We start from the raw sequence: 19,532 nt of genomic DNA on the forward strand, positions 1-19,532 counted from the left end.
GGAGGGAGTGAATACACTACACACACCAGCCAGCCAGTCAGAGGAGGGAGTGAATACACTACACACACCAGCCAGTCAGAGGAGGGAGTGAATACACTACACAAACCAGCCAGCCAGTCAGAGGAGGGAGTGAATACACTACACACACCAGCCAGCCAGTCAGAGGAGGGAGTGAATACACTACACAAACCAGCCAGTCAGAGGAGGGAGTGAATACACTACACACACCAGTCAGCCAGTCAGAGGAGGGAGTGAATACACTACACACACCAGCCAGCCAGTCAGAGGAGGGAGTGAATACACTACACACACCAGCCAGTCAGTCAGAGGATGGAGTGAATACACTACACACACCAGCCAGTCAGAGGAGGGAGTGAATACACTACACACACCAGCCAGTCAGTCAGAGGAGGGAGTGAATACACTACACACACCAGCCAGTCAGAGGAGGGAGTGAATACAATACACACACCAGCCAGCCAGTCAGAGGAGGGAGTGAATACACTACACACACCAGCCAGCCAGTCAGAGGAGGGAGTGAATACACTACACACACCAGCCAGCCAGTCAGAGGAGGGAGTGAATACACTACACACACCAGCCAGCCAGTCAGAGGAGGGAGTGAATACACTACACACACCAGCCAGCCAGTCAGAGGAGGGAGTGAATACACTACACACACCAGCCAGTCAGAGGAGGGAGTGAATACACTACACACACCAGCCAGCCAGTCAGAGGAGGGAGTGAATACACTACACACACCAGCCAGTCAGAGGGAGGGAGTGAATACACTACACACACAAGCCAGCCAGTCAGAGGAGGGAGTGAATACACTACACACACCACCAGCCAGTCAGAGGAGGGAGTGAATACACTACACACACCAGCCAGCCAGTCAGAGGAGGGAGTGAATACACTACACACACCAGCCAGTCAGAGGAGGGAGTGAATACACTACACACACCAGCCAGCCAGTCAGAGGAGGGAGTGAATACACTACACACACCAGCCAGTAAGAGGAGGGAGTGAATACACTACACACACCTGCCAGCATGTAAGATGAGGGAGTGAATACACTACACACACCAGCCAGTCAGAGGAGGGAGTGAATACACTACACACACCAGCCAGTCAGAGGAGGGAGTGAATACACTACACACACCAGCCAGCCAGTCAGAGGAGGGAGTGAATACACTACACACACCAGCCAGTCAGAGGAGGGAGTGAATACACTACACACACCAGCCAGCCAGTCAGAGGAGGGAGTGAATACACTACACACACCAGCCAGCCAGTCAGAGGAGGGAGTGAATACACTACACACAAACCAGCCAGTCAGAGGAGGGAGTGAATACACTACACACACCAGCCAGCCAGTCAGAGGAGGGAGTGAATACACTACACACACCAGTCAGTCAGAGGAGGGAGTGAATACACTACACACACCAGCCAGCCAGCCAGAGGAGGGAGTGAATACACTACACACACCAGCCAGCCAGTCAGAGGAGGGAGTGAATACACTACACACACCAGCCAGTCAGAGGAGGGAGTGAATACACTACACACACCAGCCAGCCAGTCAGAGGAGGGAGTGAATACACTACACACACACCAGCCAGTCAGAGGAGGGAGTGAATACACTACACACACAAGCCTGCCAGTCAGAGGAGGGAGTGAATACACTACACACACCAGCCAGCCAGTCAGAGGAGGGAGTGAATACACTACACACACCAGCCAGCCAGTCAGAGGAGGGAGTGAATACACTACACACACCAGCCAGCCAGTCAGAGGAGGGAGTGAATACACTACACACCAGCCAGCCAGTCAGAGGAGGGAGTGAATACACTACACACACCAGCCAGCCAGCCAGTCAGAGGAGGGAGTGAATACACTACACACACAAGCCAGCCAGTCAGAGGAGGGAGTGAATACACTACACACACCAGCCAGCCAGTCAGAGGAGGGAGTGAATACACTACACACACCAGCCAGCCAGTCAGAGGAGGGAGTGAATACACTACACACACCAGCCAGCCAGCCAGAGGAGGGAGTGAATACACTACACACACCAGCCAGCCAGTCAGAGGAGGGAGTGAATACACTACACACACCAGCCAGTCAGAGGAGGGAGTGAATACACTACACACACCAGCCAGTCAGTCAGAGGAGGGAGTGAATACACTACACACACCAGCCAGTCAGAGGAGGGAGTGAATACACTACACATACCAGCCAGCCAGTCAGAGGAGGGAGTGAATACACTACACACACCAGCCAGCCAGTCATAGGAGGGAGTGAATACACTACACACACCAGCCAGCCAGTCAGAGGAGGGAGTGAATACACTACACACACCAGCCAGCCAGTCAGAGGAGGGAGTGAATACACTACACACACCAGCCAGCCAGTCAGTCAGAGGAGGGAGTGAATACACTACACATACCAGCATGTCAGTCAGAGGAGGGAGTGAATACACTACACAAACCAGCCAGTCAGAGGAGGGAGTGAATACACTACACACACCAGCCAGTCAGAGGAGGGAGTGAATACACTACACACACCAGCCAGCCAGTCAGTCAAGGAGGGAGTGAATACACTACACACACCAGCCAGCCAGCCAGTCAGAGGAGGGAGTGAATACACTACACACACCAGCCAGTCAGAGGAGGGAGTGAATACACTACACACACCAGCCAGTCAGAGGAGGGAGTGAATACACTACACACACCAGCCAGCCAGTCAGAGGAGGGAGTGAATACACTACACACACCAGCCAGCCAGTCAGAGGAGGGAGTGAATACACTACACACACCAGCCAGTCAGAGGAGGGAGTGAATACACTACACACACCAGCCAGCCAGTCAGAGGAGGGAGTGAATACACTACACACACCAGCCAGCCAGTCAGAGGAGGGAGTGAATACACTACACACACCAGCCAGCCAGTCAGAGGAGGGAGTGAATACACTACACACACCAGCCAGCCAGCCAGTCAGAGGAGGGAGTGAATACACTACACACACCAGCCAGCCAGTCAGAGGAGGGAGTGAATACACTACACACACCAGCCAGCCAGTCAGAGGAGGGAGTGAATACACTACACACACCAGCCAGCCAGTCAGAGGAGGGAGTGAATACACTACACACACCAGCCAGTCAGAGGAGTGAATACACTACACACACCAGCCAGTCAGTCAGAGGAGGGAGTGAATACACTACACACACCAGCCAGCCAGTCAGAGGAGGGAGTGAATACACTACACACACCAGCCAGCCAGTCAGAGGAGGGAGTGAATACACTACACACACCAGCCAGCCAGTCAGTTAGAGGAGTGAGTGAATACACTACACACACCAGCCAGCCAGTCAGAGGAGGGAGTGAATACACTACACAAACCAGCCAGTCAGAGGAGGGAGTGAATACACTACACACACCAGCCAGTCAGAGGAGGGAGTAAATACACTACACCAGCCAGCCAGCCAGTCACAGGAGTGAGTGAATACACTACACACACAAGCCAGTCAGAGGAGGGAGTGAATACACTACACACACCAGCCAGTCAGAGGAGGGAGTGAATACACTACACACACCAGCCAGTCAGAGGAGGGAGTGAATACACTACACACACCAGCCAGCCAGTCAGAGGAGGGAGTGAATACACTACACACACCAGCCAGTCAGAGGAGGGAGTGAATACACTACACACACGCCAGCCAGTCAGAGGAGGGAGTGAATACACTACACACACCAGCCAGTCAGAGGAGGGAGTGAATACACTACACACACCAGCCAGTCAGTCAGAGGATGGAGTGAATACACTACACACACCAGCCAGCCAGTCAGAGGAGGGAGTGAATACACTACACATACCAGCCAGCCAGTCAGAGGAGGGAGTGAATACACTACACACACCAGCCAGTCAGAGGAGGGAGTGAATACACTACACACACCAGCCAGTCAGTCAGAGGAGGGAGTGAATACACTACACACACCAGCCAGTCAGTCAGAGGATGGAGTGAATACACTACACACACCAGCCAGTCAGAGGAGGGAGTGAATACACTACACATACCAGCCAGCCAGTCAGAGGAGGGAGTGAATACACTACACACACCAGCCAGCCAGTCAGAGGAGGGAGTGAATACACTACACACACCAGCCAGTCAGAGGAGGGAGTGAATACACTACACACACCAGCCAGCCAGTCAGAGGAGGGAGTGAATACACTACACAAACCAGCCAGTCAGAGGAGGGAGTGAATACACTACACACACCAGCCAGTCAGAGGAGGGAGTAAATACACTACACCAGCCAGCCAGCCAGTCACAGGAGGGAGTGAATACACTACACACACCAGCCAGCCAGCCAGTCAGAGGAGGGGGAGTGAATACACTACACACACCAGCCAGCCAGCCAGCCAGTCAGAGGAGGGAGTGAGTACACTACACACATCAGCCAGTCAGAGTAGTTGACTCAGAAACAGGTCTGACCAGATGTTTCATTCCTTCTCCCCACCAAAGCGCAGAACCATGCCTGCAGAGGACAGGACACCAGGGATTGTTTGTGAAAATTCAACTCTCAGGGTAGAAATGTCCTACTATGGCTGACCGTGTAAAACAACACATTTCACTGCCTTTTATTAAAACAAATGCAGCGAAATAAAACCAGGTCAGAAATTTAAATTAATTAGTCGAGTTAATGACATTAGTTCATTGCAGTTTCAGAATTTGTTCAAATCTGGCCCTGAAATAAAACAAATACTTTTAAAAAGCATTGAGATATAGGCATACTATGCTTTAATTGTAAGTGGTAAAACACAAAATAATCTCTTTCAGAATGTTTTCAATAGCATTTTCATCACAAACAACAGAAAGTCACTGTCACATTAAGCTGTTAGTGCTCCCAATGTTTCAGTAGACCTACACTCTCTGATCAATGTTTCAGTATACCTACTCCCTCTTATCAATGTTTCAGTAGACCTACTCCCTCTGGTCAATGTTTCAGTAGACCTACTCCCTCCTATCAATGTTCCAGTAGACCTACTCCCTCTTATCAATGTTTCAGTAGACCTACTCCCTCATCAATGTTTCAGTAGACCTACTCCCTCTTATCAATGTTTCAGTAGACCTACTCCCTCATCAATGTTTCAGTAGACCTACTCCCTCATCAATGTTTCAGTAGACCTACTCCCTCTTATCAATGTTTCAGTAGACCTACTCCCTCTGATCAATGTTTCAGTAGACCTACTCCCTCGTATCAATGTTTCAGTAGACCTACTCCCTCGTATCAATGTTTCAGTAGACCTACTCCCTTATCAATATTTCAGTAGACCTACTCCCTTTGATCAATGTTTCAGTAGACCTACTCCCTTATCAATGTTTCAGTAGACCTACTCCCTCATATCAATGTTTCAGTAGACCTACACCCTCATCAATGTTTCAGTAGACCTACTCCATCATAAATGTTTCAGTAGACCTACTCCCTTATCAATGTTTCAGTAGACCTACTCCCTCTTATCAATGTTTCAGTAGACCTAATACCTCTTATCAATGTTTCAGTAGGCCTACTCCCTTATCAATGTTTCAGAAGACCTACACCCTCATCAATGTTTCAGTAGACCTACACCCTCTTATCAATGTTTCAGTAGACCTACTCCCTCATCAATATTTCAGTAGGCCTACTCCCTTATCAATGTTTCAGTAGACCTACTCCCTCTTATCAATGTTTCAGTAGACATACTCCCTCATCAATGTTTCAGTAGACCTACTCCCTCTGATCAATGTTTCAGTAGACCTACTCCCTCATCAATGTTTCAGTAGACCTACTCCCTCATCAATGTTTCAGTAGACCTACTCCCTCTGATCAATGTTTCAGTAGACCTACTCCCTCGTATCAATGTTTCAGTAGACCTACTCCCTCGTATCAATGTTTCAGTAGACCTACTCCCTTATCAATATTTCAGTAGACCTACTCCCTTTGATCAATGTTTCAGTAGACCTACTCCCTTATCAATGTTTCAGTAGACCTACTCCCTCATATCAATGTTTCAGTAGACCTACTCCCTTATCAATGTTCCAGTAGACCTACTCCCTCATCAATATTTCAGTAGGCCTACTCCCTTATCAATGTTTCAGTAGACCCACTCCCTCATCAATATTTCAGTAGGCCTACTCCCTTATCAATGTTTCAGTAGACCTACTCCCTCATCAATGTTTCAGTAGACCTACTCCCTCATCAATGTTTCAGTAGACCTACTCCCTCTTGTCAATATTTCAGTAGACCTACTCCCTTATCAATGTTCAAGTAGACCTACTCCCTCATCAATGTTTCAGTAGACCTACTCCCTCTTGTCAATATTTCAGTAGACCTACTCCCTCATCAATGTTTCAGTAGACCTACTCCCTCTTGTCAATGTTTCAGTAGACCTACTCCCTCGTATCAATGTTTCTGTAGACCTACTCCCTCTTGTCAATGTTTCAGTAGACCTACTCCCTCTTGTCAATGTTTCAGTAGACCTACTCCGTCTTATCAATGTTTCAGTAGACCTACTCCCTCCTGTCAATGTTTCAGTAGACCTACTCCCTCATCAATGTTTCAGTAGGCCTACTCCCTCATATCAATGTTTCAGTAGACCTACTCCCTCTTATCAATGTTTCAGTAAGCCTACTACCTCATCAATGTTTCAGTAAGCCTAATTCCTCTTTTCAGTGTTTCAGTAGTACTTTTACCTCTTATCAATGTTTCAGTAGGCCCACTACCTTGTATCAATGTTTCAGTTGGTCTACTTACTCTCATTCAAAAAATGTAGAACTTAGAACAGATGTAGCCCTTGGTTCCTCCTGACAAGCTTCAGTGCCATACAACTCTCCTTCCGTGGCCTCCAACTGCTCTAAAATGCAAGTAAAACTAAATGCATGCTCTTCAACCGATCGCTGCCCGCACCTGCCCGCCCATCCAGCATCACTACTCTGGACGGTTCTGACTTAGAATATTTGGACAACTACAAATACCTAGGTGTCTGGTTTGACTGTAAACTCTTCTTCCAAACTCACATTAAGCATCTCCAGTCCAAAATTAAATCTAGAATCGGCTTTCCTATTTCGCAACAAAGCCTCCTTCACTCATGCTGCCAAACATACCCTCGTAAAACTGACCATCCTACCGATCCTTGACTTCGGCGATGTCATTTACAAAATAGCCTCCAACACTCTACTCAGCAAATTGGATGCAATCTATCACAGTGCCATCCGATTTGTCACCAAAGCCCCATATACTACCCACCGCTGCGACCTGTATGCTCTCGTCGGCTGGCCCTCGCTACATATTCGTCGCCAGACCCACTGGCTCCAGGTCATCTATAAGTCTATGCTAGGTAAAGCTCCGCCTTATCTCAGCTCACTGGTCACCATAGCAACACCCACCCGTAGCACGCGCTCCAGCAGGTATATCTCACTGGTCACCCCCAAAGCCAACACCTCATTTGGCCGCCTTTCCTTCCAGTTCTCTGCTGCCAATGACTGAAACGAACTGCAAAAATCACATAAGCTGGAGACTCGTATCTCCCTCACTAACTTTAAGCACCAGATGTCAGAGCAGCTTACAGATCATGGACCTGTACATAGCCCATCTGGAAATAGCCCACCCAACTAACTCATCCCCATATTGTATATTTTAGTTGTTGCTCCTTTGCACTCCACTATCTCTACGTGCTCATTTATCTTCTGCACATCTATCACTCCTGTGTTTAATTGCTAAATTGTAATTATTTCGCCACTATGGCATATTTATTGCCTTACCTATAGTAAATAGCTTCTTTGTAAAAATTACCTACAGTGAATATCTTCTTTGTAGATTACCTATAGTGAATAGCTTCATGTTATAGATTACCTGTAGTGAATAGCTTCATTGTGTAGATTACCTATAGTGAATAGCTTCATGTTATCGATTACCTGTAGTGAATAGCTTCATTGTGTAGATTACCTATAGTGAATAGCTTCATTGTGTAGATTACCTATAGTGAATAGCTTCATTGTATAGATTACCTGTACTGAATAGCTTCATTGTATAGATTACCTGCAGTGAATAGCTTCATTGTATAGATTACCTATAGTGAATAGCTTCATTGTATAGATTACCTACAGTGAATAGCTTCATTGTATAGATTACCTACAGTGAATAGCTTCATTGTATAGATTACCTGTAGTGAATAGCTTCATTGTATAGATTACCTGCAGTGAATAGCTTCATTGTATAGATTACCTGTAGTGAATAGCTTCATTGTATAGATTACCTGTAGTGAATAGCTTCATTGTATAGATTACCTACAGTGAATAGCTTCATTGTATAGATTACCTATAGTGAATAGCTTCATTGTATAGATGACCTATAGTGAATAGCTTCATGTTATATATTACCTGTAGTGAATAGCTTCATTGTATAGACTACCTGTAGTGAATAGCTTCATTGTGTAGATTACCTATAGTGAATAGCTTCATGTTATAGATTACCTGTAGTGAATAGTTTCATTGTGTAGATTACCTATAGTGAATAGCTTCATGTTATAGATTACCTGTAGTGAATAGCTTCATTGTGTAGATTACCTATAGTGAATAGCTTCATTGTGTAGTTACCTATAGTGAATAGCTTCATGTTATAGATTACCTGTAGTGAATAACTTCATTGTATAGATTACCTGTAGTGAATAGCTTCATTGTGTAGATTACCTATAGTGAATAGCTTCATGTTATAGATTACCTGTAGTGAATAGCTTCATTGTGTAGATTACCTATAGTGAATAGCTTCATGTTATAGATTACCTGTAGTGAATAGCTTCATTGTGTAGATTACCTATAGTGAATAGCTTCACTGTGTAGATTACCTATAGTGAATAGCTTCATTGTATAGATTACCTGTAGTGAATAGCTTCAGTGCATAGATTACCTGTAGTGAATAGCTTCATTGTATAGATTACCTGTAGTGAATAGCTTCATTGTGTAGATTACCTATAGTGAATAGCTTCAATGTGTAGATTACCTATAGTGAATATATTCATGTTATAGATTACCTGTAGTGAATAGCTTCAGTGTATAGATTACCTACAGTGAATAGCTTCGTTGTAGATTACCTGTACTGAATAGCTTCATTGTATAGATTACCTGCAGTGAATAGCTTCATTGTATAGATTACCTATAGTGAATAGCTTCATTGTATAGATTACCTACAGTGAATAGCTTCATTGTATAGATTACCTACAGTGAATAGCTTCATTGTATAGATTACCTGTAGTGAATAGCTTCATTGTATAGATTACCTGCAGTGAATATCTTCATTGTATAGATTACCTGTAGTGAATAGCTTCATTGTATAGATTACCTGTAGTGAACAGCTTCATTGTATAGATTACCTACAGTGAATAGCTTCATTGTATAGATTACCTATAGTGAATAGCTTCATTGTATAGATGACCTATAGTGAATAGCTTCATGTTATAGATTACCTGTAGTGAATAGCTTCATTGTATAGACTACCTGTAGTGAATAGCTTCATTGTGTAGATTACCTATAGTGAATAGCTTCATGTTATAGATTACCTGTAGTGAATAGTTTCATTGTGTAGATTACCTATAGTGAATAGCTTCATGTTATAGATTACCTGTAGTGAATAGCTTCATTGTGTAGATTACCTATAGTGAATAGCTTCATTGTGTAGTTACCTATAGTGAATAGCTTCATGTTATAGATTACCTGTAGTGAATAACTTCATTGTATAGATTACCTGTAGTGAATAGCTTCATTGTATAGATTACCTGTAGTGAATAGCTTCATTGTGTAGATTACCTATAGTGAATAGCTTCATGTTATAGATTACCTGTAGTGAATAGCTTCATTGTGTAGATTACCTATAGTGAATAGCTTCACTGTGTAGATTACCTATAGTGAATAGCTTCAGTGCATAGATTACCTGTAGTGAATAGCTTCATTGTATAGATTACCTGTAGTGAATAGCTTCATTGTATAGATTACCTATAGTGAATAGCTTCATGTTATAGATTACCTGTAGTGAATTGCTTCATTGTATAGATTACCTGTAGTGAATAGCTTCATTGTATAGATTACCTAGAGTGAATAGCTTCATTGTGTAGATTACCTATAGTGAATAGCTTCATGTTATAGATTACCTGTAGTGAATAGCTTCATTATATAGATTACCTGTAGTGAATAGCTTCATTGTATAGATTACCTGCAGTGAATAGCTTCATTGTATAGATTACCTATAGTGAATAGCTTCATTGTATAGATTACCTGTAGTGAGTAGCTTCATTGTATAGATTACCTGCAGTGAATAGCTTCATTGTATAGATTACCTACAGTGAATAGCTTAATTGTATAGATGACCTATAGTGAATAGCTTCATTGTATAGATGACCTGCATTGAATAGCTTCATTGTATAGATTACCTGCAGTGAATAGCTTCATTGTATAGATTACCTACAGTGAAAAGCTTCATTGTATAGATTACCTATAGTGAATAGCTTCATTGTATAGATTACCTGTAGTGAATAGCTTCATAGTATAGATTACCTATAGTGAATTGCTTCATTGTATAGATTACCTGTAGTGAATAGCTTCATTGTATAGATTACCTACAGTGAATAGCTTCATTGTATAGATTACCTACAGTGAATAGCTTCATTGTATAGATTACCTGTAGTGAATAGCTTCATTGTATAGATTACCTACAGTGAATAGCTTCATGTTATAGATTACCTGTAGTGAATAGCTTCATTGTATAGATTACCTGTAGTGAATAGCTTCATTGTATAGATTACCTGTAGTGAATAGCTTCATTGTATAGTATGGAGAGAACGGAGTACGCCGTGGTCCCCCCGATGTCCAAAGGGGGCGGAGGAACCTCCCGCACCTCAGACTCCTGGAGCGTACCCGAGCGCTGAGAGAGCACCGCTCCTATCCCAGCCTCGGATGCGTCCACCTCCACTATGAACACCAAAGAGGGATCCGGATGGGCCAGCACGGGAGCCGAGGTAAACAGAGCCCTCAGGTGACTAAAAGCCCTGTCCGCCTCAGCCGACCACTGCAAACGCACCGGGCCCCCCTTCAGCAGTGAGTTAATGACCAAAACCTCGGATAAAACTCTGGTAGTAATTGGCAAACCCTAGAAACCGCTGCAACTCCTTTACCGTGGTGGGAATCAGCCAATTACGCACGGCTAAAATGCGGTCACTCTCCATCTCCACCCCTGAGGTGGAAATGCGGTACCCTAGGAAGGAGACGGACTGTTGGAAAAACAAGCATTTCTCAGCCTTGACGTACAGGTCATGCTCCAACAGGCAACCAAGCACCCTGCGCACCAGGGACACATGCTCGGCGCGTGTAGCGGAGTATATCAGAATGTCATCAATATACACCACTACACCCTGCCCGTGCAGGTCCCTGAAAATCTTGTCTATAAAGGCCTGGAAGACTGATAGCGCATTCATCAACCCGTACGGCATGGCGAGGTACTCATAATTCCCTGAGGTGGTACTGAAAGCCGTCTTCCACTCGTCTCCCTCTCGGATACGCACCAGGTTGTAAGCGCTCCTGAGATCTAGTTTAGTGAAGAAGCGCACCCCGTGCATTGACTCTATCGCTGTGGCTATGAGCGGTAGCAGGTAACTATACCTCACAGTGATCTGATTCAGACCCCGATAGTCAATACACGGGCGCAGACCTCCCTCCTACTTCTTCACAAAAAAGAAACTCGAGGAGACGGGTGAAGTGGAGGACCGAATGTACCCGACGCAGGGATTCGGAGACATATGTTTCCATAGCCTCCCTCTCCGCCTGTGAGAGGGGATACACGTGACTCCTGGGAAGTGCAGCGTCTAGCAGGAGATTTATCGCACAATCGCCCCGTCGATGGGGTGGTAATTGAGTCGCCTTCTTTTTGGAGAAGGCGAGAGCCAAATCAGCATATTCAGGGGGAATGCGCACGGTGGAGACCTGGTCTGGGCTTTCCACCGTAGTAGCACCAACGGAAACCCCTAAACACCTCCCCGAGCACTCTCGCGACCACCCCGTGAGAGCCCTCTGTGGCCAACAAACAGTGGGGTTATGACAAGCTAACCAGGTGTAACGGCTTATAGATTACCTATAGGGAATAGCTTCATGGTATAGATTACCTGTAGTGAATAGCTTCATTGTATAGATTACCTATAGTGAATAGCTTCGTTGTAGATTACCTATAGTGAATAGCTTCATGGTATAGATTATCTGTAGTGAATAGCTTCATTGTATAGATTACCTGTAGTGAATAGCTTCATTGTATAGATTACCTACAGTGTGTACTCCTTTCATTAGCCATTGCTTCCTGTACAGATATCTTTGTTATCCGTACACCAGGATTATGCCACAGTGATGAGTACCTTTGTTTTAGATGCAAAATTCCACATATTTTATGTATTGCTCTCCATATGTCTTCTGAGTGTAACAACATTGGATTGGAAGTTTCAACAAGCCTCTGCCCAGAAATATTATTCTGTGAAAGAATATCAACAGAGTTGAACGGATTAACCCATGTTGTTTAACCCATGTTGTTTAACCCATGTTATTTAAACCATGTTGTTTAACCCATGTTGTCCATGTTGTTTAACCCATGTTGTTTAACCCATGTTGTCCATGTTGTTTAACCCATGTTGTTTATCCCATGTTGTCCATGTTGTTTAACCCATGTTGTTTAACCCATGTTGTTTAAACCATGTTGTCCATGTTGTTTAAACCATGTTGTTTAACCCATGTTGTCCATGTTGTTTAACCCATGTTGTTTATCCCATGTTGTCCATGTTGTTTAACCCATGTTGTTTAAACCATGTTGTTTAAACCATGTTGTCCATGTTGTTTAACCCATGTTGTTTAATCCATGTTGTTTAAACCATGTTGTCCATGTTGTTTAACCCATGTTGTTTATCCCATGTTGTTTAACCCATGTTGTTTAACTCATGTTGTTTAACCCATGTTGTTTATCCCATGTTGTCCATGTTGTTTAACCCATGTTGTCCATGTTGTTTAACCCATGTTGATTAACCCATGTTGTTTAACCCATGTTGTTTAACCCATGTTGTTTATCCCATGTTGTTTATCCCATGTTGTCCATGTTGTTTAACCCATGTTGTTTAACCCATGTTGTCTATGTTGTTTAACCCATGTTGTTTAACCCATGTTGTTTAACCCATGTTGTTTATCCCATGTTGTTTAACCCATGTTGTTTATCCCATGTTGTCCATGTTGTTTAACCCATGTTGTTTAATCCATGTTGTTTAAACCATGTTGTTTAACCCATGTTGTTTAACCCATGTTGTTTAACCCATGTTGTCTATGTTGTTTAACCCATGTTGTTTATCCCATGTTGTCCAACCCATGTTGTTTAACCCATGTTGTTTAACCCATGTTATTTAACCCATGTTGTTTAACCCATGTTGTCCATGTTGTTTAACCCATATTGTTTAACCCATGTTGTCCATGTTGTTTAACCCATGTTGTTTAACCCATGTTGTCCATGTTGTTTAACCCATGTTGTTTAACCCATGTTGTCCATGTTGTTTAACCCATGTTGTTTAACCCATGTTGTCCATGTTGTTTAACCCATGTTGTTTAACCCATGTTGTTTAACCCATGTTGTTTAACTCATGTTGTTTAACCCATGTTGTCCATGTTGTTTAACCCATGTTGTTTAACCCATGTTGTTTATCCCATGTTGTTTAACCCATGTTGTCCATGTTGTTTAACCCATGTTGATTAACCCATGGTGTTTAACCCATGTTGTTTATCCCATGTTGTTTAACCCATGTTGTTTATCCCATGTTGTCCATGTTGTTTAACCCATGTTGTTTAACCCATGTTGTTTAACCCATGTTGTTTAACCCATGTTGTCCATGTTGTTTAACCCATGTTGTTTATCCCATGTTGTCCATGTTGTTTAACCCATGTTGTCCATGTTGTTTAACCCATGTTGATTAACCCATGGTGTTTAACCCATGTTGTTTATCCCATGTTGTTTAACCCATGTTGTTTAACCCATGTTGTTTAACCCATGTTGTTTAACCCATGTTGTCCATGTTGTTTAACCTATGTTGTTTATCCCATGTTGTTTAACCCATGTTGTTTAACCCATGTTGTTTAACCTATGTTGTTTATCCCATGTTGTCCATGTTGTTTAACCCATGTTGTTTAACCCATGTTGTCCATGTTGTTTAACCCATGTTGTTTATCCCATGTTGTTTAACCCATGTTGTTTAACCCATGTTGTCCATGTTGTTTAACCCATGTTGTTTATCCCATGTTGTTTAACCCATGTTGTTTAACCCATGTTGTCCATGTTGTTTAACCCATGTTGTTTAACCCATGTTGTTTAACCTATGTTGTTTATTCCATGTTGTTTAACCCATGTTGTTTAACCCATGTTGTCCATGTTGTTTAACCCATGTTGTTTAACCCATGTTGTCCATGTTGTTTAACCCATGTTGTCCATGTTGTTTAACCCATGTTGTTTAAAGCTTCTGCTCCTGGGTTATGGTTGGGTCTGTCCGACAGGGTTGGTTGGTCTCCACCATTCAGGATATGGCACATTAACTAGCCTGTTATAGGTGGTAAACAACAACTCATCAGCCTCTAAACACACGTAGGTACTGTGCCTGGCTATAGATGCAGCCTATCTACAGTGCATTCGGAAAGTATTCAGACCCCTTGACTTTTTATGTTTGTTTTTTTTTACATTACAGCTTTATTCTAAAAGGGATAAAAAAAATAAAAAAACATCTCAATCTACACACAATACCCCATAATGACAAAGTGAAAATAGGTTTTTAGAAATGTTTGCAAAAAAAAACAGAGATATTGTCACGGTTGTCTGAAGAATGGGTCCAAAGCACAGCATGTTACATTTACATTTACATTACAGCATGTGTATCGTTCCACATTTTATTTAATACTGTGAAACTATGCAAGACATACAAATAAACTCATAAACAAAACAACAAACCGTGACGAAGAGGTGCAACATACACTTACTCAAAATAATCTCCCACAACTCCTAGTGGGAGAAACAACAACTTAAATATGATCCCCAATTAGAGACAACGATGACCAGCTGCCTCTAATTGGAGATCATCCCAAAAAACAACAACATTGAAATACAACAACTAGAACCCCACAAAGAAATACATAAACTAGACAAAACCCCCAACATAGAAAAAAGAAACTAGAACCAATATAGACATAAATAAATTAGACAAAAACCCTCTGTCACGCCCTGACCTACTATACCATAGAAAAATAAAAGCTTTCTATGGTCAGGACGTCACAGATACATTATTTACATAAGTATTCAGACCCTTTGCTATGAGACTCAGAATTGAGCTCAGGTGCATCATGTTTCCATTGATCATCCTTGAAATGTTTCTACAACTTGATTGGAGTCCACCTGTGGTAATTTCAATTGATTGGACATGATTTGGAAAGGCACACACCTATTTATATAAGGTCCCACAGTTGACAGTGCATGTCAGAGCATAAACCAAGCCATGAGGTCAAAGGAATTGTCCGTAGAGCTCCAAGACAGGATTGTGTCGAGATACAGATCTGGTGAAGGGTATCAAAACTTTTCTGCAGTTTTGAAGGTCCCCAAGAACACTGTGGCCTTCATCATTCTTAAATGGAAGAAGTTTGGAACCACCAAGAAGGGCCTTGGTCAGGGAGTTGACCAAGAACTTGATGGTCACTCTGACAGAGCTCTAGAGTTCCTCTGTGGCATTGCGAGAACCTTCCAGAAGGAAAACCATCTCTACAGCACTCCACCAATCAGGCCTTTACGGTAGAATGGCCAGATGGAAGCCACTCCTCAGTAAAAGGAACATGACAGACCGCTTTCATTTTTCCAAAAGGCACCTAAAGACTCTCAGACCTTAAGATACAAGATTCTCTGGTCTGATGAAACCAAGATTAAACTCTTTGGCCTGAATGCCAAGAGTCACATCTGGAGGAATCCTGGCACCATCCCTACAGTGAAGCATGGTGGTGGCAGCATCATGTCTGGAGGAAACCTGGCACCATTCCTACTGTGAAGCTTGGTGGTGGCAGCATCATGTCTGGAGGAAACCTGGCACCATCTCTACTGTGAAGCTTGGTGGTGGCAGCATCATGCTGTGGGGTTCTTTTCAGTGGCAGGGACTGAGAGACTAGTCAGGATCGAGGCAAAGATGAACGGAGCAAAGTACAGAGAGATCCTTGGTGAAAACCTGCTCCAGAGCTCTCAGGACCTCAGACTGGGGCAAAGGTTCACCTTCCAACAGGACAACGACCTAAGCACACAGCAAAGACAATGCACGAGTGGCTTCGGGACAAGTCTCTTAATGTCCTTGAGTGGCCCAGCTGTCCTTCTGTAAGGTTCTTGCCAGAGCCTGGACTTAAGCCCGATCAAACATCTCTGGAGAGACCTGAAAATAGCTTTTCAGCATCGCTCCCCATCCAACCTGACAGAGCTTGAGAGGATCTGCAGAGAAGAATGGGAGAGACTCCCCAAATATAGTTGTGCCAAGCTTGTAGCGTCATACCCAAGAAGACTCGAGGCTGTAATCCCTGCTAAAGGTGCTTCAACAAATTCCTGAGTAAAGGGTCTGAATACTTATGTAAATGTGATATTTCTGTTTTTATTTGATAAATTTGCACAATATCTTTATCGTTTTATATTTCTTAGTTGTAGTGTTGTAGTCGATAAGACACAAGAGGCTGGTGGCACCTTATTTGGAGAGGACAGGCTCATGGTAATGAGTGAAGCAGAATAGGTGGAATGGTTTCAAATAAATCAAACACACATAGTTTCTAGGTGTTTGATGCCATTCCGTTTGCGCTGTCCCGGCCATTATTATAAGCCATCATCCCCTTAGCAGCCTCCTGTGCTATAAGAGCACCTAGTGTGTGCCGAGTGAGTGTAGATTATCTGCCTGGACAAGACAATCCAATAACGACCATTGATTGTATTCTAGGAGAGATGGTGGGAGGCGCCTTCCTCCTCCTCCTCCTCCTCTCCAACTCTCCGCCAGAACATTCCCGACTCGCTGATCTGCTGAAAGCCTTGAGCGTACTGGCAGGCGACATCAGAAGCTATTTTCTCATCTTTTTTTTGTCCGACTTGACTGCAGTTCGCGTTTCCCACATCGCCACGGAGAGAAAGAGATGTGGGAAGCGGAGCTGGTTTCATCTCACGCCTCAGTCAGTAGGATCAGGTAGACCGCGCAGCGCCGCGTGGGACTCGAGCTGTACTTCACCAACAACCAGACAGCAGTTTCAGTCCAGAGTCTGGAGGCAGCAGAGCGGAACGAGCTGATCCTTCTCTCCCGGTCCCGACCTGGTTCCTTACGGAACTGTCCACAGACCAGAGACCAGAGAGATGATTAAATAGTAATGTGGATTATATAGTCACTCACTGTCGTCTTGGACGGATACAACAGCTGAACACGACGCGGTTGCGAACGGATTTAGACTTAAAGACTGAAGAGATCGTTTCGGAGGGATCTCTCTCTGCCCGGGTGGAAGAGTCGCTCAGACTGGCTGCTTGTTGGGATTTGATTTTAGAACTGCATATTATTACAACTACAACACTTCTAGGCGGATGTATATATATATATATGAGAGAGAGAGAGAGAGAGAGAGAGAGAGAGAGTGTTTTTGGAGCAGTTTTGAGGAACAGTTTTGTTTATTTTTATGGTGATAATTAACTCTTGTAAAGGATCACTGTCAAAACGGAATCACACAAAAAGGATCACACTCCTTGGGTAAGAATGATTGCATATGATTTGATTACTATTACTATTATTGTTATTATTATTGTTATAATTATATAGTTGTTGTTACGATATAAGAGAGAAAGTTGGGTGAACATTGGAGCCGACTTCATGAGAGCAGCACTTCCTTGATTATAGCCTTCGAGAGTTAGATAGACAGGTTGGTTGACAAAAAACCAGTTGGACTGTTACCGTCGGCATCCATAACATAACTTAAACCGGGTATGTGAGCGTATAGAGAGCTGAGCGTCTCAGGATGAGCTTTCTACTATCAGAGCTCTTTTGTTCCCGGTGGCCCGTCCCCCCCGGACAGGTGCTGCAGAGAGCGGGTCTGTCTGTCAGTGTTCACCGCTGTCTGCTCTGGACGCACAGGTGCGCTATGGGGACCACGATAAACTGCCGACAATCTGATGTCAGCAGTGGCCGTACACCATTTACTGTGATACGGCCTCTGCAGAAGTCAGGCCATGTATACTTATAACCCTTTGCTAAGCAGAGCAGAGCTGTTGTGAAGGAAGTTGTCAAGGAAGTGAATTGATATTTATACAGGACCTCCCGCCCTACCTACCTTCAACCAATGATGTCAATGCAGAGCTATAAGGAGTTATGCAGAACCCTTAGCATTGTTATACCATTTGGGAGGCGCGGGGTAACGCGGTACCAAACCCAATTTGGCCTCTGCATGGCCCCAGAGGCTCCGCGATTGCGTCACACCCTCCATAAGGATTCACCAAGCACGAACTTGATCAAGCTTAAATTTACTGTAATACTGTGTTGGAAACCCTCGGAGACCCACCCACGCTTCTTCTATCTGTTAGCTATAGTTGACTGTTTACAGAACTGAACAGGCTGCTACAGACGGGGATTTTTGATTTATTTATATATTCAACTTTTATTTAACTAGGTAAGTCAGTTATTAAGAACAAATACCTATTTACAATGATGGCCTACCATTGATAACATACGTGATCTATTGTAGTTTCGATTCGGTTCATCATGATCAATAGGCCAAATATAAGTAACATTGTGTCAAGGTTTGGCAACAATGTTTTTGTTATAAATAGCCTAAGTAAATATTCAGTTAACTACGGTTGTGTCCATCTACACTCTAAAATGAGTTTTTTTAGTATCTATAAAGTAAAATAATTGCCAACCTCTGTTCTCTGGTGAATGTGACGTTTCACACAGTGCAAAATTACCCTTCCTTCACCCGACTGTGCCTCAACGGTGTTTCACCAGCCTTACCGTACCATGCTACTAAGCTACCGCCTTCAGCCGTGTTCATCTCCCATCTGGACAGATATGAGGATGCTGTGAATGAAGGTTGATGAAGGCCACGGTGAACAGCACATCATCCTCTACAGGAGACCCCTCTCCCCAGTCAGTCTGAGAGCCGTAGTGGATGTTTGGGCTAGTCTTCCAAATGGAGCAATAAGGGAAAGGGGTAAGGAGGGGATTCCTAGTCAGTTGTAGAACTGAATGCATTCAACTGAAATGTGTCTACCACATTTAACCCAACCCCTCTGAATCAGAGAGGTGCGGCGGGCTGCCTTAATCGAATAACCTCCTACTCCTAGGTCTTTTCATTGGACTAAATGTAATACCATTATTAATTTTACAAGCCTAACATTTGTGGGCCTATCTTTTTAGTGAGAGCCAACGACTAATTGATAATGAAATCGAAGAAAGACCT

At 43.7% G+C, this 19,532-nt stretch overlaps 1 protein-coding gene across 7 annotated transcripts in view; it reads left to right on the forward strand.

Moving 5' to 3' along the window:
• The first annotated feature begins 17,026 nt into the window (after positions 1-17,026).
• fgfr3 (fibroblast growth factor receptor 3) overlaps positions 17,027-19,532 on the forward strand; it is a 279,237-nt gene continuing 276,731 nt past the window's right edge. For 2 of the 7 annotated variants that reach the window (XM_045723814.1, XM_045723818.1), the window contains exon 1: positions 17,027-17,830. The gene's annotated coding sequence lies outside the window, so the exon portion shown is untranslated. The remainder of the gene's footprint in view (positions 17,831-19,532) is intronic. The other 5 variants (XM_045723812.1, XM_045723817.1, XM_045723813.1 and 2 more) reach the window with 4 other exon arrangements.

This window comes from Salmo salar, chromosome ssa09 (genome assembly GCF_905237065.1).
Source record: "Salmo salar chromosome ssa09, Ssal_v3.1, whole genome shotgun sequence".
In the NCBI taxonomy this organism is placed as follows: domain Eukaryota; kingdom Metazoa; phylum Chordata; class Actinopteri; order Salmoniformes; family Salmonidae; genus Salmo; species Salmo salar.